General features: G+C 37.6%; 1 protein-coding gene across 3 annotated transcripts in view; it reads left to right on the forward strand.

Annotated features, from left to right (window-relative positions):
* Nucleotides 1-770: 770 nt before the first annotated feature.
* TNR (tenascin R) overlaps nt 771-26,501 on the forward strand; it is a 5,843,683-nt gene continuing 5,817,952 nt past the window's right edge. For all 3 annotated transcript variants that reach the window (XM_044085960.1, XM_044085961.1, XM_044085962.1), the window contains exon 1: nt 771-1,172. The gene's annotated coding sequence lies outside the window, so the exon portion shown is untranslated. The remainder of the gene's footprint in view (nt 1,173-26,501) is intronic.

The following is a 26,501-nucleotide window of genomic DNA, read 5'->3' on the forward strand; positions in this document are numbered from 1 at the left end:
TAACTTAAGAGATTGCAGACATGCACTAGGTTTTGCAAGGATTGCTGTAAGTAGCTGTGTGAAAATACATAGAAAGGAGAGTTGTCTATTTTGTATTTGTCAGTTTCAATGAACAGATACTTTATAGATAGTAGCGGATTTAAAATAACCATGAACTATTTTCTCCAGCAACTGAATTATCTATTAAAAAAATCTTTACAGTTTTACAATACAATGTAAGATAATAAGTAAGACAGTTTAAAACTGCACTTAAGTCATACTGTCTTCTGGTTAATAGCACACACACTCTGACTAGAACTCATATGCATGTCCCTGAGCATCTCCCAGCAGGGTGCCGGCTTCAGTAATGTGGGAGTACTGATTTGAAAGAACGCAGAGCTCCTCAAATCGTAACAGGGTTTACTGTCATTAATTTTGCCAGAGTGCTGACACAGGAAAGCTGCCAGCTAATTCATTCTTAGCTTCTTTAAGCAGACATGAGCACAGACAGTAGTGTATGAAAGCTGGTTGTGTGAAGATTCATTCATTAAAACTAACACCAAGACACGATGTAGAATGATACATACACTAGATAAAGAAGTCACAGTAAATCACAGACACCTGCAAAAGGAAATAAACAGCAGGCATTATTTGTTCCTGTAATGAGCAAGGCTGTTAAAGACCTCATCAGAAAATTAACAGCCCATGCTGCTGTGGTTCTACGAAGGAAAGAGTTAACAGTCTCATTTAATTTTTTTCTTCCCATTCTCTCGTCTTTGAGTGGAGGTGGTCTGTGCTGACCACTAGGGGCTGCACTGCACACGAGGTGTTCCAGCGAGGTATGAGTGTTTGATATAATGAGAGACTGGGAAGCAGAAGCAAACAGGAGAAAGAGAGAGAGGGAGCGAGAAATGCAGAAAATACAGAAGGAAGGAGCAAAGCAGTGAGAGATGCATGTTTCCAATGCTTCTCATTACAAGCAGGTGAAAACAGGGCCAGCCTATGAGACACTGAGTGGAAGACACCAGGAGCGTCTGTTTTTTTCCCTGAAGCAATAACGGGGATTTTATTTTTCCAGCTTCTTGCAGGACATCAAGTCCTAAGAAAGACTGCTCTAGTGAGAAGTGCTACAGTCTAACTGGTCCAGAATCGCAGCCGGTGACTCCTACTCACCATCTGTTCCTATTCTGTGGGTAAGTGTCATCATTTGCCTTTGCTTATTCTATCATCTTAGTGATGCAAAGAGATACTGAAACTATGTACATGGCAGAAAGTAAAGGATCATCTGTGACTTCCTGGATGTAAACAGAGCTAGAAAAGAAAGCTAAAATGTACTTAAAGCTAGGACCATTTTTAATATTAATGAGAACTGTAAGCTGTAAATTCTGTGTGGTAGGCACATACTGATTTTGAATGCCAGCCTGTTGTGTGCATTGTTCTGCTTCTCAGTTTTTCTGCTCTATTAACTAGTTTGCCAAGGTTACCAAAGGAAAAGTTCTTTGAACTTAAGTGAACTTTAAATTGTTTTGGCAGCTACATGTGGTTGTTTCTTGCCATACCTTCAGAACATGACATTAAAACTGTCCCTACTCACATTCAAGCTTACATTTTCAGACTGAAACTATGAGCAGTTAGTACAAGGACCGTGGCCATAGTCACTATTTTACCATCCAATAAAATGTTATCCATGCATGAAGACTACCTGCCTTCTGCACACTGTTATGCTTTTGTCACCAGGTCTAGACAATGTGACCTTTAAAATCAGCCCACGTTGTTTTCTTGAAGGAATCATAATACTTTTCTGAGCCATATAATGGTTTTCTCTAAGAGCCACAAATCAGACTGCATGCAGAGATTACCTGGAGCACATTTTCTTTGGGCACACTTCCTTGTCTCGCATACATTACACAGCTATAGTTCTTTCTACCTTCCCCAAATAGCTTAACTTTGCCCCTTCATCTGAAATGCACACTTTGTGGACATGCAACTAGTTCTATGTCTGCTCGTCTTCAGGAAGGGTTTAAAAATATTCTCATGATTGCTGACTACATGTCATCACACATATGCATGCAAATATTTTACAATAAATACATGGCCTAACTAATTTTACTTTTTTCATTATTTCCCCACAAATAAAGAAATACATGAATTGATTGATGGAGTAAAACTTTATTGAATAAAAAAAGAATTAAGGAGAAATAAATACATCAATTAATAGCATTCAGGTTGAGTTGGATAAGTCAGGTGAGTATGATTGTGTTCCATGTGCATGCGTGTGCGGGTGTGCGTGCATGTGTGTGGATGTATATTTGAATATACATATATAAATATAGATAGATAGATGGATAGATAGATAGATAGATAGATAGATAGATAGATAGATAGATAGATAGATAGATATGGCTCAAAATCATTCACAGGATAAACTGTAAGAAGTACTCTAAAATTGTGGTACAAGCCATTTTTAAAGAGCTGTTCTGAGATTTGGAAAATAATTTAAAATGTTGGATGTGATGTTTCTTTTTGACATTCTTTAAGTACAATTGCATTATAATTATATTGTTGTTACTGAAACTCTGTGGTAAACAATATATTTTTTGCTTGGCTTGTTCAAAACATAACTTTTTTGGGATGTGTTTTTTAATCAATTGATTTGGCAATATTATACAAAAAGACAATAAGTAGCACAGATGATTACACTGAAATGTGAATTGTGGTTTAATGCAATATGTTCATTTGGTTCAACGATACTGACAGTCAAATTAAAACTCAGTGAACCAGAAGATAAGCCATGACTATGAAAAACTATGCCTCTTTGAACTGGTATAACATGGCATACCCCAGACCAGTAATTATATAAGATATATCTGAATACAGTAGACAACGGAATTTTATTGTAAACCTGCTTTAATGTACAAAAGCAAATGTATTTTAAACAAAACAGCAATTCTTAGACTATACACTCAATGAAGCAATTGTTAATTTCAGTTTACAGTTTATATTCCTATTTTGTTAAACTGTTTACATTCCTCTGTACATTAGTAAAGTTTCTCTTTAAGAAAAGTACACTAGGAGGTAAAATATATTACTCAGCATTCGATCAAAGAATAGTAAACATGAGAAATGCCGTATGCATTTCTTCTATCTCAATTTGTAGAAGTACACAGATATTAGCATGCAATGTATTAGCAGTGAATATGATGTGGATAAGCCATTGTTTTGAATAAATGTATCTGATAATGTTTGAGAAGTTGATTATATTAAAATAATTACAATGATATGTGTTCATATGGCCTTCACAATTTTATTGGATACCTCCTCTGACTGGGTGACCGTGCTAAAAGAAGTTATGAAGTGCACAGTGACTTGCTCATAAGAGAATAGTCTGACTGTTTGAGTACTTCTGCATTCCACATTTCTTTTATTTTCAGAGTAATTAGCATATTGACACTGGTGTCATTAATCAAATGTCATAAAGCGGAACACTAGCATCTGTGTACCAGTAGTGACTTATCTAGCAACCGGTTAGGAGCTGTTTGAGATTCAAGAATGTTTAATTGGATTTATAGGTGTCTGCTTTGGCAGTTTTTCTCTTTTGAGAACATTACCTACCCAGGCAGCTCCCAGTTAAAAATCCCATAACCTCATGTTCAGTGATTATCCCTATGTCAACTTGCAATTGTAAACCACTGACCTCTAATTTAGAGAGAGATGTGTAGGACTTAAAACATTCATCTTGACTGTGCCATATTCAATAACAAACAATATCTTTACATTTTAAAAGTAAGAAATGCACTGTTAATTATGGACTATTGGTAATTAAAAACAGAATTAAGCAAGCAGCTTTTTGAAAGTGCAAATTGTTGATCACTGTTGCTAAAACAAACTCCATAGTTATAGAGGATTCCAGAATGAAGAATAAAACACGAAGTTTTAAGATCAAGTAGGGTGACATGCTAAATGTTGTGTTTGTTCATGAACTTCAATGGCAGTTAAGTGGGCACAGGTCTGCCTTCTGCTGACTCATGCAGTATTGTGCACAGAAAAATTCACAAGAGTACAAAGCAGTCCTTCAGCACAAGTGAAGGTGCATGTCTGCCTGTGTGCATATATGTGTGTATCTGTACATGTATGCATGTGCATGCATGTGGGTGTGTATGCATGTGAGAGTGTGTGTGTGTGTGTGTGTGTGTGTGTGTGTGTGTGTGTGTGTGTGTGTGTGCGTGTGTCTGTGCATGTGTGTAAGAGGGTAAATAGTTAGCATGGAGCCTTAATGATAACTCAAGGCAGATATGCAACACTGCACTGTTTTCCTCACAGCAACCAACAGTACATTATGTTCCCTACATCAGAGTAATGCAGTAGAAGCTGGTCAGTACTATGACACATGGATCACAGTAGAGCATCGCTGTATGCCTTATACATAAACAGTGCACCAAAAGATAGTGGACAAGTTTATGACAGGTAAAAAGTAAAGCAGCATTTTATGTCCTAGAAACAAAAAGGGCACAGTAGCATTGTATCAGGTTCCTGGTGATTTTTAGGGTGGATCCTGGCTGAGTGGCAAAGAAGGATGCAACCCTGACTGTGTCCTAGACAACCTGAATTTTGAGTTATGTTTCAGGTGCTGGAGGAACCAGGAAGTGGACAGTATGAATAAGCAACTTACAATGGCTCACCCATCAGGGGAGAGAATGGTATTTTCCCAAATTACTGACAGCTGTAATGCAAGCAGTTGCTTGGACAACATAAATGGCAAATGGCCACAGACCAAGAGTTCATGGGTTTGGCACTGCCAAACCAGTGATAGCAGTGTGTGTGTGTGTGTGTGTGTGTGTGTGTGTGTGTGTGTGTGTGTGTGTGTGTGTGTGTGTGTGTGTGTGTGTGTGTGTGTGTGTGTGTGTGTGTGTGTGCGCGTGTGTGCACACGTTTGTGCGCGTGTGAGGGAGCATGCACATATTGGGGTGAGGGTTCAAGAAACAGCCCCTCTGCTGTCAGCTAAGAGGGACTGGGGATAGGACCATTGGAATCTGATTAAATCCTATGTCCATCATAATGCAGACAATTAAGGTAACCATTTGAAATGTCAGAACCATCTACAGCGAATCCCAAAACATGGAAACTGAATGGCCCAAAAAATGGACTTAAACATGCAAGTCTAAGATAACCATTTCTTGAATAATCCCTTCTTTCCAAGGTACGGCAATCTTGGTGTTGTTTTATATAAGTTCCAAGGATGAAAGGGGATTTGCCCCTCACATCAAGGGGGTGCAGACCCCCCTGCTAAAAAGAAGATTAAAGAGAAGGGCAATCTTCAAGACTTACTCTTTCCCCATACTTTTGGTCTTTTTTTCCTTAGCTTGTCAACACTCAGCATTTTGAGTGATGGCATTACAACAGGGAGCTGACTGATAATGGGGAAGATGGCTGTGCTGTGTCTTTCCATGTCTAGGAACAATCATTATAATGCCCCATATGAGGTTGGTAAACTAGACTAACCTGGGTAATGGTTCAAGAACCCATTTCCCTTAGCAAGCATGTGGAAGAAGAAACTCAGCCTGAGGCAGAAACCACCTTCATGACTGCATGAATGAGGGTACCTCAGGATAGCCTTATTTCTGTAGTGCAGGATACTTGATACAGGGGAAAAATGAGCTCACGTCTTGAAGAGTGGGTTCATTGTCATACACAGTTAAGCAAAAATGTTTTGAAAAAAAAGAAGACTCTTGTGGGGATAGTATTACATTTGTAAAAGTGCATAAGAGGACTGTACTGTAGTCCTTTGGGGTGTGTGGCATCCAAGGCGTTCAGGTAGTTTCATTAGTGGAAATTAGTGTGCCCAGAGCAACACTGTCCCCACTGCATTTCTGCAGTGGAGAAGGTATTAGTGATGCTGTAGGGATCACATGACAGCAGCACTTCATAACACAAATGTGTCCTCACAGCCTAATGCATTGGTACGTACAGGCACTGTGCAGCACACAGTAGTACGGTGGGGCATAATGTAAGACCTCTGCTATAAGGCCAATATACAAAAATGGGTGATGTCATTCAGAAACATATGCAATTTATGAATGCTCCTTTGTTATTTTCAACTTTTGTTTCACTTTCTGTGTTTGTATTCTAGCACAATATGGGCATGTAAAGAATGTAGCATCATTTGGGTCTTTACCAGGTTTTCAGAAAAATTTAATATTTCTTAATCAAAATGAAAAGTGTCAGAATTTTCTTGTACATAGTACTTTATCCAGGATGACTTTACAGAAATCCAAGGTTTGGCCATTCCCACCTGCTGCTATCCTGCTCTACTATTTGACAATCTAAAAACATTACATTTAAGTTATCCAAAGGTGCTTGTCACATTTGAACCTTTGAAAGAAATTCACTCATTGACTAATAATGATAATACCTGAAGCTTATAGATTTTGGCACCTAGATGAGAGTTGAATGGCTGTGCTTTCATATGCATCTGTTAGTGTGAACGAGTTTTAACTGATTTTATGTGCTGTCTTTTGTGGGGACCTCTAAACGAATATCAATTTTCTGCCCCATTTCTCATGAATCACTGCATATGATGCTACATGTTCTTTATTGTTTTCCCTGGAAGACATGATTTTAATTCATTATAAGAGGTTCTCCTGTTTGATTCTTGGCTGGAGTGCCTTCTGTGTGGAGTCTGCATGTCCTCCCCGCGGTTGAGTGGCGTTCGAACAACATGCGTGAATGGGCGTTCCTTCGCTGAAGGTTGAGAGTCGGGCTGGCAACTCAGCACCATAAAAATCTGCTGCCAATCATTAGTGGACCAGAGTTCCGCTGTGCCAACCCCTAACTGGGAAAAGCCGAAAAGACAAACATTAAAGGTTTTGTTTTAATCTGCATTGTAGCAGCACATACTAATGTTACAATGTTTTTCTCCTGTCTCTATTAGTTTTATTTATTTATATTATTTATAAGGTGATCTGCTATGTACAGATGATGACAATCTCTCATTACATTTATTAATCAGGGAGTTTCTTTATGGTTGTCTAAATAACAGTATCAATAGCTTTGTCAATGTCTTAACAATGTCTGTTACATTTTAGAATAAGATGTCAAAACAATTTTGTAGAGGACATAAGTTTTTTCCTAACCTCCTCCAGGATTAGGATCTGTAAGGAGGTAAAAGTGATGATCTGAAGTTGTTCCAGCAATAAGAAAGTTTCTTGAGATTAGTTAGAAGTCTAATATGTATCTCTGTCAGTTGTCATGGAAGGGAAATCTAGGTATGAGTTTCAGCTTCATTTAACTGGAATTGTTCCACAGATTGGAGAATTTTCATCTGTGTTTTTTGAGAATTTGTACTTAGCTGCATTGAATCTTCCTAACTAGGATACTAACTCCGTAATAAAATCACAAAACTTTAATGAGTTTTGCAGTTAGTAGGCTTGGGCTGACACTTCTGCAACAGACTCTTCTTCTGTATGTTTATACATATACTCAAAAATGTTAAACTGTAGCATACTTTAATTTTTCTTTTAAACTTTATTGACTTTTTTTACAAAAACTTAAAGTAGGGGAAATTAAGAGTTTAACATTTATACCACATTCAAATATTGGCTATAATTCATCTGTTTAGTAATAGTGCCTTTTCAAGAATTTGTGTACATATGATAGTCACATCATTCTTATCCAGATTAGCTGAGCAACAAGATCTATTTCCTTTTCAGCCATTGAATAACTTCACCCCCTTTGAATGCCAGAAAACCTGACAACAATACTTAAGTTGCATTAATACAGGCATTCTTTCAAATAGGGAGCAAGGTCCCTTACTGTTCTACAAGGTTCTTTGCACATAATTGCCAACGGAATGGTCGACAGTACTTTGAAACACAGAAACAAACAACACAAGTTATAGAGTATGAACTTGATTTTGTTTAACTTGAAGACAATTAGGAGTAGCACAATTGTAAAGAAGTACTCAGATTTGCTCCAAAAAATGAAAGCAACATAATCTTTTTTAGCAAGTCTTAATATGCAAGATCTTAATCACAACAGGCATGTTATACTGAGGTTCTTACTTATGAATCTTTTTGTTATAACTAAGATAAATTCACCTCAGCCTGAGCATCTCCACATGCTTGCTACAGGAAATGGGTGCAAAAACCACTATAGAACTGATTCAAATATCATTTGACAGCTTCAAAAGCTGTAACACACTCAACACTGTCAGAAAAAAAACAGCTGCCAGAAATGTTGTGCTCCTGTAATCAACCAAAAAATGTAAAAGCTGCAAGATATTTTGCACTGATATGCCTTTTGTTACTTTTGTAATGGCTTTTAAGGTCAACTAAAACAAAAAAAAACTCCAAGTATTCTTTGTCTCATATTGCCTGCTTAGAGGCGATCTCTGCTTGACTTACAAAACCATGTCTGACCCAGCTCTGTTAGAAATGCTACATCTAAAGAAATCCCAATCCCTCCACACTTCACACTCCAGAGACCTCAACCTCATTACCACAATCAACAGAACATGCTGGAGGGACAAGTTCTTAACCCAGAGACTGCCCATGCTATGGAATAGACTTCCCATATATATCAAGCAGAGCACCTCACTGGCCCTCTTCAAGAGAAATCTTGATGAGTGGATGAGAAATAGAAAATTCATCCCAGGGATCACTCCAGTGGCTTTACTCGACAGAGGCACTGGGAACTAAGATCGGATGGCACAATGCCAGGGTAATCTTATGGGTTAGGCTTGTAAAGGCTCCAGGGCCATTAGCCTAGTACACACCTATGAACCTAAGAACCTATATATTGCTAAAAATTATGTTCAGGTCCTTGTTCATAACAACTTTAATGGATTTCCTAAAATTAATTAAAAAAATTCAACCTCCTGACTTTCACTCTAATATATTTATTTGAGCTTGTTAAATGGGTATGTGAGTAGCTCTGCAAACCCTTCTCTGTCATGATCCAGCCGCAAAGGCCAGGACAAACATAGAGACATTTACATGAAAAAAGTGCTACATGTTTACATGTAAAATGTGTATATGTTGTATACATAAGGAAAACATGGCATTATGCCCACAACTTATTACGTCTACAAAGAAGAAGCAATTATTTTTCATTAATATACAAGTTTATATAATGAGAAAATATATGCAATAGTAGGACAAACAAGGAAACTACAGAGTTTGGATATCTGCAAAAGCTAGAAGCTAAGAGATAAAGAATGTTTAATATGAATGCACACATTAATATTCAAGTGTCAGTGCAGCAGAAGCACTTTGATTCTTTTTAGCAATGGTACAGTTTATTCTCATCAGCCACAATAGGCCTTTATATTTCAGCTGTTCTAATGTGTGTGCTCTCAGTCAACTGAGAATATTAATACTGGAGCACTAGGAGGCCATTCATTTTAATTGCATACTTACTTTTTTCTTCTTTTTTTCACAATGCTAACTAAATCTCTAAAACATGTTTTAAAACCAGCACTTAGAAAATCTGGGACATACTGTGCCTGCCAAACCGTGAATTTAAGATGGTGACTATACCTTCATAACTTTGGAACATTTTGTCCAGTACCTAGGAATATGGCCATTTCTGCAGATCATATGACCCACGTAGCAGCTATTAAAAGCATGCACCATGCCTGATGGACTCAAGGATGTAGTGGTAAACCTATCACATCATGTTTGAGCAGCTGAAAACCACAGCACAATTCTTCTTGTGCTCACAGTTAATGGTGATTTGAAAATCACAGCACAATTCTTCTTGTGCTCACAGTTAATGGTGATTTGAAAATCACAGCATAATTCTTCTTGTCCTCACAGTTAATGGTGATTTGAAAACCACAGCACAATTCTTCTTGTCCTTGAATCCTCTTCCTTCTGAGTCATACAATATTTCATTTATTCTCGTTCTTAGTTAATCATTAATGTGGGCAAATGTTTGCATTTAACTGCCAGTGTTTCCAGTGTTTGTTCACTAAATCCAACTCTAGTTTTAGTAAACATCTACTTTGCCTTCCTTGAGCTGAAAAATAGTCCAAATACATGGAGGTAAAAAGACAGACCATTTGTTGTGTCTTATGTTGTTACGAGTGTGTGAAAAGCACTGGTGATATGTACTCCTGCCAAGCCAAGCCAAAAACTTCTGTTCAACTTTCCCAAAATGCAGTGTATTAGTGATTTTGTTTTTAGGGGGGGGGGGACTATACGGATTTGTTGATTTTTTTCCCCTAAACTTTTTTATTGCTCGACAGTGATTTTATTTTTCTCATTGAAATCTATTAAAAGAAAAGGTGATGGGCACATATACAGTCTCTTTTGTAATAATATGATGATTTCTGAGAGGCAAGAGCCTAAACACACTAATTAAGTTTTTGGTCCATTGCTTAGAAACAGCACGTAAACATGCTTATGAATCAACATTAATAAAATAAAGACAATTTCTTTACATCATCCTGGAAAAAGGTATTGTTTGAACAGTCAAATAAACAATAAAGAGCATGCAGTGATACTGTGTGAGGAATATGCATGACTTTCACACAGCAAAAATACACGGATCGATGTGATATGTTTTCATTAAATGGAAAAAATAGATTCAGAAAGGGTCTGTATTACAGCTTTGATTGCTTAGGTTGTCGAATGCCTAAACGTCTAAATGTCTAAATGATCTTGTAGCCCAGGCAGGTATGATCCTGGCCAATTATGTGAACCCCCCCCCACACAACCCCCTAACTAAATATACCAACTCCGAGATTGCTCAACATTGGGGAAAAGGGCAAATCCCTGATGACGGCCATGTGAATTTTTTCCTCTGGGTTTTGAGCATTCATCATTTAAGTGTCGACGTTTAGACATTTGACAACCTAAACGTTCAATGCAGTAATAGGAACCCTTCTGAAATAGATTCAGAAAGAAAATATATGGAGAAATGAACATGCTAGAAGAGGTGTTAGGGACATTGTTGTAGACACTGGTTGTATAATGTACAATGAAGTCATTGTATTTCATTTCCATATTTAAGGTGTAATATTCAAGAGGTGCTTGTTTTTGAAGTGTGTTATTAATGTGCATAGCATAATAGTTACCATGTTGATCAGATGAGTATGGGTGGCAAATGCATAATTCAGAATGTTATTTTTTCAGTGTCTGTATATAAGCATCTTTGTCCTACTTTTATGTCCAAGAAAGGGTGCACTAATCAGATGGTACTTGGTTGTTATTTGTAATTTATTAATTTATTCCAAGGACAAGATTTACTTTACATGATAAAGTTTTATTAAAAAGAATAAACATATGATGCAACATGTCTAGCAGCCTAGAAAATGTCACTTACTGTTAAGTTTTTTCTGGGGACTGAGATGGATCCTTCTGGGATTAAAAAAATGAGAACCATGTCTCAATACATGTGGCAACACTTTACTATACCATTTTTTCAATATTTCAGAATAGCTTAACTTTTAGCATATATAAAGATTAAATGTCTGTTGACTTGGTTTTAGTAAGCAGGAAATGATGTAATAGATTTTGTTGTTAGTTCGTTTTTAAAGTCAGTATAAGATTTTGTGTCATTTAAAGTGATCAATTTGCTTAAACTGCTGTTCTTTGCATTGCTATATAGCATCGGACATCTCATATAGCATTATAATAATATTCTCCTTTAACTGTGAAATCTTGTCTTACTAAAGTGTTGACTGCAATACACAATTCCCATAGATTGTGGGCAGTCTGTAGAAAACAAAAAATATTCATATTGGCAGTTGGTGATATTCAGTAGTTTACAGGTTTTGTTTAAGAATCTCACTACTGCCATGTAGACATATATGTGTATGTGTGTGTGTGTGTGTGTGTGTGTGTGTGTGTGTGTTCAGTATATCTCTTTATCTATATCTCTTTATCTATCTATCTATATATATATATATATATATATATATATATATATATATATATATATATATATATATATATATATATATATGTATATGATGCATATTATTTTATCAAGCAATAACATGGTTACTTTGGAAGGCTCCATTAGCACTTACTGCCTAAGTTCAATGATGAAATACTTTTCTTTCATTGAGTGACAGTTTGATGAACCTGCAAATGAGTGAAATATATAATCCTTATGTATATAGCTCTCTGTTGACATATATAATATATATATATATATATATATATATATATATATATATATATATATATATATATATATATTGAAAGAGAGAGAGAGATATCTGGGTGTATGTGTGTGTAATCTGCTTGTATAGTTATGTATATGCATACAGGTGCACACGTGTGCACACACACACACACACACACACACACGCACACACACACACATATCTATATCTATCTATATATATATATATATATATATATATATATATATATATATATATATATATATTAAAGCAACCTCCACCCCCTCCAACACAACCCAAATGACACATAGCCCGCAGACTTAGTGTGCCACTCAACCACAGCCAATAAGGCAAAACAACGTACCCAACACACTAGTCATAGGTGACTCTATAGTCAGGCACACTGATGTTTCACTCACCAGGATAAACAAGGAGAAGGTTACTGTCAGCTGCCTGTCAGGTGCCAGGATCCGCCACATAACCCACACACTCAGGTCATTCCACAACAAGTACAAATATGATTCTGTCATTGTCCATGTTGGTGTGAACGACCTGAGACGTACCTCCCTGGACTACATGAAAAAAGACATGTAATCTTGTAGCCCAGGCAGGTATGACTCTAGTCCTGAGTAGCATTCTGCCATCACCCAGAATTATGCCGCAGTACAAGGACAAAATGATTGACTTCAACAATTTGCTAAGCCACTGGTGCCATTCTAAAGGGACCCAGTATCTGTCTGCCTGGGATGACATGGTAGACAGACCATGATGCTTTGCTAGAGATGGCCTGCACCTGTCACCACTGAGATTCCAGATACTGGCTAAGGTTCTTGCCACCCCTATACTGCTTTTTTTAGGCAAGGTTCAAATGACAAATTCACCACCGTAACAGGAAGAGGCAAACAAAAACTGAGGGTGATGCTACTCAATGCTAGAAGCCTAAATCTCAAAATGCACTCAGTTGAGGCACTCCTTAAAATGGAGAACATCGATATCTGTGCAGTGACTGAGACCTGGTTCAAGGCTCCAGAGATCACCCCTGCACTACCAGGCTATAACTCATATCACACCTTTCGGCCATGTAACCTGGACCGGAACACCAAAAGCGGAGGTGTGGCCATATTCATTAAGGATATCCACACCTCCAGGCTAGTTGCTCAGCATAATGCAGCCGAGGTTATCCAAGTGCAACTAACTTTGGACAACACTGCAATCCAAATTGTAGCTTGCTACAGATCGCCCACCATGCACCAGGATTCCCACTCTTCTTTTCTTGATGTACTGGAAAACATTAGGGTTCAACCAAACACCCTAATAATGGGCGATTTCAACTACCCTGCCATTAACTGAGAAAACTAATTATGTACCAACTCCTTCGCTCATCGCTTTCTGGAATTCATAAACCCCAATGCCCTGGATCAAGTTAGCCACACCCCCACCAAGGGCAACAATATCCTAGATCTAGTCATTACCAACATGAGTGACCGGTGTTCCACATCTGAAGTTAACGCCTCATTGGTCCGATCCAACCATAAGCTAATTACCCTAGATATCCACATCCTGCCCCCACCCCCCATTAAGGAAATCATGGTAAAAAATGTCTCCAAAGCCAAAAGACAGAAGTGGAGAACTTCATGACACCCATGTAGATGGACAATATAGTTACGACTACTGAATCCTACACAATTGCACTTTATAAGCACTTACACAAGTGCATGGATCTTGCTATCCCAAACAGAACCAAGACACTATCCTCCAAAAAAAGGAAGCCAATCTGGTGGTCCCCCGCCATAAACAAACTGTACAACAGAAGGAAGAAACTGTTGCAAAAGAGAGTAAAATCCCATGAGTGGAGGAGCTCCCTGGTTAGCCTCAGTAAGAAGCTGTGATCCCTGATAAAATCCTCCAAAGCTGGTTACGAAAACAAAATCACCACTGATTCTAAAGACAACCACAAAGCATTCTATAGCTATGTCAAGAATCTCAGTGGCAAAACTCAGATCTGCTCTGAGTTACAGCACAATGGCACTAAATATACAGATCCAACTGATATTGCCAACATCCTGGCAGATAGGTTCAGTGCTAACTTTACCCCCCTCTCACCCCCTAAAGAACCCACCTCTATACCGGAAGAATGCAATGTTCCTGTAATCATGGCTGCACAGGTAAAAAACACACTTTCCAAAGCCAAGAACACAGCATCCATGGGACCAGACAACATCCCAGGCTGTGTTCTACATGAACTACAGAATGAACTGGCACCCCACCTAAGTACCATGTCCAATCATAGCCTCACCTCAGGCTTTGTGCCTGCTGAATGGCGCACAGTGATGGTTATCCACAAGGGGGGACCACCAAGGACCCAGGGAACTACCGCCCCATTAGCCTGACAAGCCTGGTCTGCAAGGCCATGGAACATATCATCATGGAACTTATACACAAAGAATTGGTAAACTCCAAACTCTGGACCCCACCCAATTTGGGTTTGTAAAAGGCAGATCATGTCTCCTAAACCTGATAGACTTCTTTGAAGCAGTCACCAAAGCCGTAGACGAGGGTAAGGTGGTTCACACAGCCTATCTAGATCTTGCCAAGGCTTTCAACACCATCCCCCCACTCTGGAATTACAAATAAACTCACTAAAGTAGGTATAAATCCCTATGTCACAAGATGGGTTGCCAATTGGATCACTGACAGAACCCACATGTGAAAGTAGCAGACTCCAAATCCGACTTCAGACCAGTGACAAGTAGAGTACCACAGGGTTCAGTCCTGGGTCCTCTCCTGTTTGGTATTTACTTCTCTGAAGTACAGGCTAACACAGAAGGTCTTTGGCTAATGAAGTTCGCAGATGACTGCAAACTAGGAGCCATAATTGAAACTCCTAATGATGTGGACATCCTACAAAAGGGCTTCACTGAGACAGATGTCTGGTGTCAAAACTATGGCCTCAAGCTCAATGCCAAAAAGTGCATTGTCATCCCCTTTGGTAAAAACTCTGTATCCATGAACTATAACATAGGCGGTAGTATACTTAACACCGAAAGTGTGATAAGAGACCTTGGGACACAGGTGGACAGTAGTCTCTCCTTTGATAATCACATTGCCACCTTAGTCAGGAAATCCTTCTATGTGGCACACCTCATCACAAAAGGTTTCTCATCCAGAAAAAAAGAGGTCATTGTTCCCCTCTACTCATCAGTCATTAGACCCATTATAGAGTACAACACCCCTTTTGGTATGTACATCACAAGACATCCACAACAACTGGAAAGGCCGCAGAAATACCTCACAAAGAGGATTACCGCCCTCAAACAGATGCCCTATGCAGACCATCTCAAAAAACTCCAGCTTTAATCCGTCGCATATCGTCTAGTCAGAGGTGATCTCTGCCTAACATACAAAGCTATGTCAAACCCAGAGCTGTTGGACATGCTCCATTTAAAGAAATCCCAATCCCTCCAAGCTACATGCTTTAGGGACCTAAACCTTGTCACCACAATAAACAGAACATGCTGGAGGGATAGATTCCTGTCCCAGAGTCTTCCCATACTCTGGAATAAACTACCTATCTATATCAAACAAAGCTCCTCATTAGCACTCTTCAAGAAAAATCTTAATGATTGGATGGGAAATAGGAAATTCACCCCGGGGATCACTTTTGTGGCTCTGCTCGACAGTGGGACAGGAAAATAATTTTCTTGGGTGGCAAAAGCCAGGGTACCTTTTTGGCTGGGCTTGTACAGGCCCCAGGGCCAATAGCCTAGTACCTACCTATGAACCTATGAACCTATATACAGTTTGCTATCAAAATTTTGAGTGACAGATCTCCAAAGCCACATATACGAAGTCTGAAATCTGAAAGTGGAAATGTCAAGCACTGATATTCCTGACCGCAAAATCTAACCCCCTTCTTGACCCATGGTAGCAACTGTTTTCAGGTGTGGAGGATTCGGAAATGTCACTGTTTGACATTTATTCTGCATTCAGACTATTCGGCAGTACAGATTTCGCATACATAATTTGACAATGTGAATGAATGGTGAAGTGCGCTTGAAATTTTGACAGTAAACCTATATATACATATATGTATATATATATATATATATATATATATATATATATATATATATATATATATATACATATACACACACACATATATATATATATATATATATATATATATTTTTTTTTTTTTATTTATTTATTTTATTTTACATTTGTTGACTGGGATTGTCTGACTGAGCTGAAGAGCCCTTTTTCAGCGGAGGCCCGGGGAGAAACGCTCCAACATATTATACAATTGTCATTATAAATTAGCATTATACAACAATGTTACAGGATTATTACAAGGCATTAAGTACCAAAACAATGTTATACAGTGTCAATAATCAGGACTATAGCAAAACTATTTCAAGATGTATAAAAAGAAATATGTCATTAAGATGAATATAGTTTTTGGGGTAAGTGGCTACAAAATCCCAGTTTTATCATAATGTAGTTGCATGAAGGCAAGATAATTGCAATATAATGTTTCTCTGAGACAATTTGCTTAATAGATTTTACAAAACAGTAGAAAGAGTAGTCAAAGGAAGATTAGAAAGAGCTAGTCAGAAGAGTGAGTTAAGGGCAGAAATTAGATTAAGGTCTGAAGTAGCGGATTTTTAAGGAGGGAGAGTGCAGTAGCAGGACCAGTGACTTTTAAAGTGCTCTTTGGTGGCTGTCTTAAATTGTTTAGGATATGTAAGGGTCCTGATTTCTAGTGGGAGCCTATTCCATGCAATAGTGGGGTGATTGCTGTACATTTTGCATCCAACTTTAGACTTGGGTTTATAGATTTTTAGTAGGTCTTGGTAGGAAGAGTAACAACTTTGTTTTATAGGGTTAAAGATGAGCTGGTTGTTGGAGAGCCATGTTTCAACTAAGTTAAAAGATGCCTTATTAGCTGAGAAGAGCTTAGAGGGAGAGTTGGCAGCGGTGATGACTTGTAGAGTCATCTGCGTATTGCACTAAAGATGACTGAGGACAGGAGGTATAGAGCTGATTAGTAAAGATATTAAAAAATAAAGGCCCTAGGATAGACCCTTGAGATACTCCCATTTTTACGGGGTGTGTGTATGTGTGTGTGTGTGTGTGTGTGTGTGTGTGTGTGTGTGTGTGTGTATATATATATATATATATATATATATATAAAAATATATATATATATATATATATATATATATATATATATATATATATGTACACACATATATGTGTATTATACATTCATGCATACACATATATGTGGTGAGGTTGTTAAAAATTATCTTACCTAATAATACTAATGCTTGCAAGGTTTGAGTTTAGATGTTTGCAGATATTAAACCACCAAACTTAGTAAATGATTTGACTAGCATATTTAATCAGTCATGTGGAGCCCTACATGCTCGGTCCTGAATAACTTTTACCATGTGTGGGAGCAGCTTAAATTCTTCAATATACAATCCTAATCACTCAGCTATTTATGGAATTAGCTTTATTTAGTGTACATTGATTTTATGATTACATTACATTATTTTACATTTAACATTTGCTCAATGGCTGCAAGAAACTGCAAGTCTATCTAGCCACAAAATAACCTCTGCTTTCATTTGCTCCCTCTCCTCTTCTTCAGCTCTTCTAAACTCGCTTGAGTTCCGCATGGACTGACTCTCTACTATACTGTTATAGTTCATTTCTTGGGTATACAACATTCCATGTAATGATGGACATTCACAGATCAAAAGGGTAGTATTTATTTATTATTTTTTTGAAATTTGTTGACCGGGGTAGTCCGACTGAGCTTACGTCCTTTTTCAGCAGAAGCCCATGGAGAAAAGCTCTGCAGTACAGATTATACAAATAAAATATTCAGGGGTACATATTATGCAAGTACAGTACTCTGGTACAAGGTATGTAAGTAAAAAAATTAACAGGAGTAAAGTAAAATATAATAAACACAATAAGTAAATAGTATAAACAATAAAGGTTAAAACATGTGACCAAAGTGTAGAGTAAGTGAGAGATCCCAGAAATTGAGGCATTACCATGAGTGGTAGGAATAGAGGAGGATCATAGGAGAATCATAACAGTAAGTTTGATAAGTTACAGTGCAATGTGAAATTAGAGAAAGGTAGATGAAAGAAAGGAGCTAAATGTCAGATTACTGGGGCAGGAGTTAGGATGGGTATACAGAGCAGTATTAGCTGATTATGGTGATTCAGGAAGTTAGAAAAGGTAGCAGAATTATTGGAAAGGAAGACATAGGAAGGAAGCAAGGAATGGAGAAGGGTAAAGAGGAAAAAGGGAAGGGAGGATATTAAGTTGGATGATTACAGAGACATCTCCAAAAAGTAAAAATAAAAGTAGTAGTTCTTTGCAACCTACTGTTTGTGTTCACTCCTTCCACATCCTTCTTGATCACGAGAACACCCTTGGTATCTCCCAGAGATAAACTTTTGTAACTATATTATGCCCACTATCTCTTTCTCGATAAAGTGAGTAACATTAATTCTTCCAGTCTCTGGGTGAACCCTTTCCCACTAACACAATGCATCATTTTGATGGATTTCTTTTGGAGTCCTTTCAGTAGTCTGATGGTCTTTTACTTTTTTGGTTTCCACAACTGCATATTCTACTCACTGTGTGGCATGGCCAGGGACAGATAATGCATTAACATTAACTCAACTTCTGGAATCTTTCTGTGCCTGTGGGTACAGCTCAGTCTTCTGCTGGCTTCTACCCCTCCCCACTCTTACTACTCCAGGTGATGCACACCCACTGTGATCACTATTCCAAGATTCCCTACAGTCATCATTCCATTAGCAGGTATTTTACACTGGTGTTGCTTTTCTCTAGGTGCTGTACTATACAGTTTTCTGCATCAGTGGCCACATCTTGACCAATTTGTTCATCATTTCCAAATCTTTCTATAGACTTTTCACTCCATCCTTCCCTAAAAAACCTAATTTTACGTAATTAGAAGATGATCCTATTCTGCATTCCATCATCTATATGTGAAACAAACACTGAAGACTGCTGGACTCAGGACATAATCTGGTGGTCACTTCCAACATTGTCCATCAAACCACAACTGAGTGTGCCTTACTATTTAATCATGTAGTTGTCCAATTTCTTAGTTTTGATACTTCTCCAAATTCTCCAAATATTCTAGAACCTTCTGTGTGGGAGTAACTCAAAAGACTTGCTGAAGCCCAGGTAGGCCATGTCTACTAACACTGAGATCTTTCTGAAACAAAGACATTGTTTGTTTGTTTGTTTGTGTCTTTCGGCTTTTCCCGGTTAGGGGTCGCCACAGCGGAACTCCGGTCCGCTAATGATTGGCAGCTGATTTTTATGTACCGGCTTGCCAGGCCTGATGCACAACCTTCAACGAAGGTACGCCCATTCACGCATGTCTCCATGCAGAAGACGCTCTAGCTGAGAATCGAGCCGGACAGCGTCTTACCGTGAGGCGATAACGCTACCGCAGCACCACCACAGCGTTGTTTTCTGAAACAAAGACATACAACTGGATAATGTTTGTCTGACAGCTATTCTGGCCAAGAAACCATACGCTTTTGTTCTCCTGGAAATTTTTGCCCTGTAAGAGAGCAACCGGCACTTCCTTCAGGAAAGATTACTCATCTAATCCCTGCTTTTAGGCTAACAGGCTTATGATTCTCTTTTTATTTTCCTGTTTCCGGCCTTGTAGAAAACTGCAAGAGTTGTTGTCCTCTGGCTGTTAGACATCCCTGAAATGATGAATGATCTACTGAGAACATCCATAAGAGAATCTACCAGTACATTGACTGGATTTTTGAAGACTCCAGGAGACAATCCAATTGATCTATCTACTTTGTCTTCTTTAGAGAGGCCATTGCTATGTCATCCTCTTTCCTATGTATACTGATCTCTGTCCATTACTCTTCTCTTGCTTAGATACCTCTGTTTCAGCATGGCACCTTCCTCCTTAATCCTTTTTAAAATATGAAGCAAAGTATTCATTTAGTACCTCTACTTTTTTCAAAGGCATGTCCCCAGTTATTACTGAACCTAACTACATATGTTTCACTCTTCCTTGTTTGCTCATGTAATAAAGCTATAATAAAGCTTTGTCTCTTTGTTGACTCCATCTGCAGACTCCCTTTCCTCTTGTTCCTTTGTCTTTCTTACCTACATTTCTGCCTTATGCTTGGTTCTTCCCCCTCCCTTCCTCCTTCCTTTTTACTGTTTGCGTGACTTGTCTTTTTCCCTAATCTAAAGCCTTTCCTCACTTTGTAACTTCATTGCCAAGCCTGTTTTTGCCATTTTGTCTCTTACTTGTACAGTTATCCAGTCTTGAGTACTGCAACTGTGACTTATTGTAGTAGCTTGTGAGCTTGCTCATGTTGGATCTAGTCTCCTAACTCATAGTTAACTCTCTTATACAGTTCTCAATACCTTTGCTATGACATCTCATGCCTCTTCTTTGCCTTTGTGTGGTTTTCCCTCCACCATTCTGTACCACATAGTGGGATGACCAATAATGACTAATCAAGACATCTCTGACTACCTATGCTCTTTCTGATAAGACTGCACCAGCTGGATGACAGTTAAAGACTTTGGTCAGCTTCTGCTCTCCTTTATCCCTTGGAACTGAGAATCTCGTAATAGACTCAGATCTCCCATGACTATTGCAGTTGCTGTCATTCCCTACACATTCGTTCTCCCCTCCAGTCTCTTATCCCTTTTCCTTGAATTGTATGGGAGTCAATATGTTGTACCTCCATCAACACATTTCCCCCTTTCTTTACCATAACCATCAGTTTACTTACTCTTGTACACACTCTTAACCATATTTGGTGGAATAGTTATCTACTGTATCTCATCATCACTTTTGAGGATATTTGCTTGATGTTAAACTTTACTGACTTTATTTATGCATGTTTCTTACATTATGTACAGTTTGGTTTGTCTTGTACCTGAATCATAAGTGAAAAGTATCCCATTTAATTTCACTCATCAGTTATTCAAAGAATCAATAACAAATAATAATGCATGATTCAAAATGCAATGGAGCAGTTTGGGTGAATTTTGTCTGTGTAGCTGTATTTCCCGGAACATTTCTTTGTTTTTGGAGTGGAATAGATTACTGAATCTTTTCTGCTTTTAGACTGCAATTATTTATTTATTTGTTTGTTTATGTATTTTTGACTAAATACTTTACTTGATAAATTACATTATTTATGGGACATTTTCAGCCATGAACTTGCCCGAGAAGGGCTAGTAATTTCAAAAGAAAGCAAACATGATATTGTGAATTGTCTGTGTGACTTTCAGGTTGCATGTACGAATATATACATGGATATAGCTGCAAGCAACGACCATTTCAAGGTTCATAAAATCATATCACTTTCCTGCAACATAATAACATCATTACATTATGTAGTTAATCAAGCTTTTTTTTTTAATCCCTACATTTCTGACATTTGTTTTCACTTTGTTTTCACTCAGCATAAGAGTTGTCAATTGACTGACATGACTCCTTTGTATTGTCCAAATTTTTCATTCCCATATAGTCATATAAGAGCTCTTAAATGCATTGCATCACAGTATGATGTCAAGTTGGATCCTTCTGTAATCCACACTCTATAATCTAAGGCATTCTAATCTGTATCTGTGTGGCACGTGTTTGTTACTTGTATCTTTCTTGCTAAAAAGATGTTTGTAATTTTTCCTTGTGTTGCCTTTTTATCTCATATACATAACATTCAGCATCTCCATGTACCAAATCTCACCTTAGTATACAGGGATTTAGAGACCTTTCTATCTTTTTTCATTTTGGCTTCTTTACTTTATAGATATAATATCCTGCACCGCTGTATTCATTGTTTCTCCATGTGCCAAACCTGGCCTCAATATATGGAGATTTAATCACCATAGCTTGTTGAGATTTTGCAAGCTTCAACAGGGAGCATCATTAAATTAATTTATAATATTTTATTTAATTAACATTTGGTGTTAATGTATTTCACAGAAATAGGGTATGTTAAAATATCCCTGTTTAATATTTGGAAGCAGACAGTAAGACTTTCAATCTGGGTGTTATTTCCTTATAACATCTCTGTTGGAAGAGTGCCAACCCTAAGTGTTAGAAATGCACTGCATAAGCAGAGATGTTATTGTGTGATCTTTGCCCAAATCAGAAGTAAATTAAAATTAAAAAATTGGAAAATAATTAAGATGCGGTGATTACAAAGTGAGTTAAAAACTGCTTGAAACCTTTTCAGTAGAATAATAGGCAGAATGTCCTGAGCATGTGGAAGCAGTGATTAGATTTACTTCAGACTGCATTAGCGCCCTCTGGTTTCAACCTGGCCATATGGGAATAGATCTCATTATTAACTACTGTGAATCTAAAGCATTGTTTCTATAACATCATCAGCTTCAAACCTTACTACTTCAAAAAATGTGTCTACAGTTTTGTAACATGTACACTGTCTGGCATCTCTAAAGCTTACTTTTTGCATGTTAGTCTTGCCTAGTGATATTTTATTTCAATTTTTTTCTGGCCCATCCCACTATAGTGATATTTTATTTCATTTTTTTTTTCTGGCCCATCCCACTACCTTGTTTAGCTTATCTTGAAGAAATGTTACAGAATGCTCAAAACAGAATATTAGACACGGAATGATTATTGCCAAAATTGTTAGAATGCAGTTTTGTATTTAGTCTTAGAACAAAACTGTGTACCACAACTGGTTATTTATGTAAATGTACAGAATGTAATAACCTAATCATATGGCAAATGTAAAAGAAGGATAAACTGCCTGGCAATAAAAAGGTCACTTGATGTCACCAACTATCAGTCAGATGTGATCTGCATTGCCCATTCATTCTCTTCTGGGAGAGGGTTTTGTCCTTTTAATTTATTTTTCCTGATTTCTGTGTTTGCATAGGGAAAATTGTAATACTTTTGCAAATTATTTGTTTTCATTCTCCCTTTTGTGCAAAAAAGTCTGTCTTCTGAATCCAGTGGAAAGGTATGTCAACATCTAAAGAAAACAGCCAAAAGTATGAAGACTCATTTGTTTAGCTTGATTTTGAATGCTTGATTGATGGAGTAGACATAATAAAAATAAGTAGTGATAGAGAGGGAAAAACTCTTGATGCTTACCAGCTATTGTAGTACTCATAGGTTTCATTTACAGAGTTTAGCCACTCCGATATTAGTACGTAAAAAATCAATTTCTTAAGAAAGTAATAATACCTGGCAAGTTGGCAAACAATGGGAAATGATAAAAACCAAGGGACATAATGAGGCATGGTGACTGTCACTGGGCTTTTACACTTTGCACTATTTGTTATTTAAGCAATAACCAATGATGTGGTATGGTATATTGAAGAGTTACCCACGATTGGTGTGGTTTAATCACGAGGGCGAAGCCCGAGTGATTAAATAAAGCCAACCGTGGATAAATCTTCAATATACCACAACCACGGAGTCAGTTATTGCTATTATACAATGACATTATTTAAGAAAAAAACACTTTTCTTAAATAATGTCTTTGTATAATGGTGCATTACTGTTCTTCCACAGCTGGTGGTATACTACTTCCTTGCGTTGATGTACTGTGCATTCGTATGGGATTTTCATTCCTATGCATACCCAGTACATCAATGCTTTGAAAAGGAAGCAACGGAGAAAAGAAAGTCTCCATTGCTCCATTGTTTGTTTGTTTGTTTTTTAATTAAAAAAAATGTTTTTGACACCTTATACCAATGGAAAAAAGTTTGGGCGACCAGACCGTTTTCCGTTAGTATATTGTGGGATTTACAATGGGCACGCTGGCTAATCAGCGTGCACGTTTTGGAATATTAATGGGATGTCATTGTATATTTCACAATAATGTCCACCATAAAAATGATTGCTATTATTAGAGAATGGCAGAACTCATATGAACAAATCACAGACAATTATGATTTAAACTTATTTGCTTGTTTAATCATGTTTTAGTGGGAAAACATATTTTATGTTAACACACATATGCTATTCATGAAAAAATATACATTAATGAGAAAAAAGCAATCATTAATTTCATATCTTGCTTTTAGCTACTTTGCATCTCTCCCCCTGTCAACACCAAAGCCATACTCACATAGGTTCTTAGGTTCATAGGTTGGTACTGAGCTATTTGCCCGAAGGCATATATTAGCCCAGCCACATTGTGCGGTATTCCCAGCCCCTTTAGTAGTTCCCTAGACCCTTGTACTAGCAGCTAGTACCCTTGGCCCCTATCTAGTAGTGCTGTTGGTGTGATCCCCGGTGTGAACTTTCTGTTACCCATCCACTCATCAAGGTTCCTCTTGAAGAGTGATAGTGAGGGGCTCTGTCTTATGTAGATCGGGACCCTGTTCCATAGTAAGGGAAGTCTCTGCGAAGGGAATCTATCCCTCCAGCATGTTCTATTCATTGTTGTGTTGAGGTTTATATCCCTAGAACGTGTAGCTTGAGTAGATTTGGTTTTGCTAAAATGGAGCATGTTCAACAATTCTGGGTATAAACAGATTCTGAGTGGAATGAAATATTTTTTTTGGGCAGGTAGTATGAAAAGACATATAATGATAAAAAGAAAGCAACTTTGAGATCGTATTATAGAAAAAGAAAACATTTTAAGATCCTATTAAAGAAAAAAAAGGGATCACTGAATATGTGGTTGATTCGGAACCACAGACAAAAAACGACACCCGTCCCAAACCAAAAGTCACCAGAACATTATCTTACCATGAAGTAGAATTTTACAGGGTGACACAGAAAGCCTGGATGTGGATGGCAACAAATACAATTTGCACCAGTGACTACACTGCTAAGTTATAAAGTTTCATTAATACTTTGTAAGAGACTAAAGTGCTTTTGCACCCCTGGGAGCACCAAACACTGTAATGTTGCATGAAGGCAAGTAAGGAGCTGAATTATTGACATACTATAATTCTAGCCTTAATGCCTATAAATATGCAGCCTTAACGTTTAATATTAATATCTGGAAAGTGCAAGTGGGTGGTAGATCTGCCTCCTTGCAAAAACACACTTGAAATGTCCTGTATCACTATAACTTTATGTTTTTTATTGTTTTATTTTTATTCTGCCAGTGTTTTTTGCAGTCATGAACTCTTGCTTGCTTCAATGGATTTCCATTGCATTGGCTTTTGTGCAAAATTTTCTGGTTCCTTGTGTTCTGGATTAGCCATTGTGATCAAGGGATAATCATCAAAGAAGAGGAAGTGTATGATTTAGAAAAATAATAACGCCTGACAGGTTGGGAGATATCTGGCAGTAATGGACTGCTCAGCAATGCTATAGGGCTCAGATATGCAGGCAGAGGTTTCATTGACTCTGAATGGTATGTTATTGTCTAATGTCACTCACTCAAAAAGATATTATTATGCTTAGAAATTCTATAATTGTGATATCATGCTTTAAATTTTTATTCTTACAATACTTTTATGTATTTATTGCATTATGATTTGAAAAAGTTCCTACATGACTTGTTACAAACACATGCACACGCAGCCACTCACCCACCCATCCAACTACCCATACACACAGACATACACACACACACACACACACACACACACGCACACACACACACACACACACACACACACACACACGCGCGTGCGCGCGCGCACACAAACACAAACACGCGCGTGCACACACACACACACACATATCCATAATTATAAAAACATATATCTGAAGCTATATTTGCCAAATTCAACCTTGCTTGATGCATTAAAAATTTATATTTACGTTAGTTATTTATGTAGATATAGCTCAAATCAGTTGTTAGACTGTCAAAAATTAGAAAATGTATTTTCCAGAGAATGAATATCAGACCATGATTATAAATCTTTGCTTTTTGGAATTTATTAAAACTGACAAGCATGCTTTGTGATGGTATACCGAGTGTGACTAAATGTCGTTACTTTAGTTGAAGTTCTGGAAGTGGTTAAGAATGAAGCTATGCTTAAGTTTTTAGGCATTAGCTTATTAGAACAAAGTCTGAATCTGAAACCTTGTGTAGCCAATGCAAATGAATTTGTGACATTGAACTAAATTTGATGACACAATTACGTGTTTCCGAACTGCGAGCTGCCATATATCTAGGCTTTTTTTCTGTTTGATTGGGAACTGAATTAAATTTGTATGACAGGATCTGGAAATGTATACCTTATTTTCGGTATGCCTACAGTGCACATATTCTGACTAAGCAGTAGTGGCCGATTCTGACAATAAATAGGTGATAAAAAAACATTTTTGTATCTGGGTTCTTAGCTGACTGTCTCTTAAACACCTAGTTTTGTAAAGTGATGTGTTTGACAG

This window comes from Protopterus annectens, chromosome 10.part0, assembly GCF_019279795.1.
Source record: "Protopterus annectens isolate FY-2018-M chromosome 10.part0, PAN1.0, whole genome shotgun sequence".
NCBI classification, from domain to species: domain Eukaryota; kingdom Metazoa; phylum Chordata; order Ceratodontiformes; family Protopteridae; genus Protopterus; species Protopterus annectens.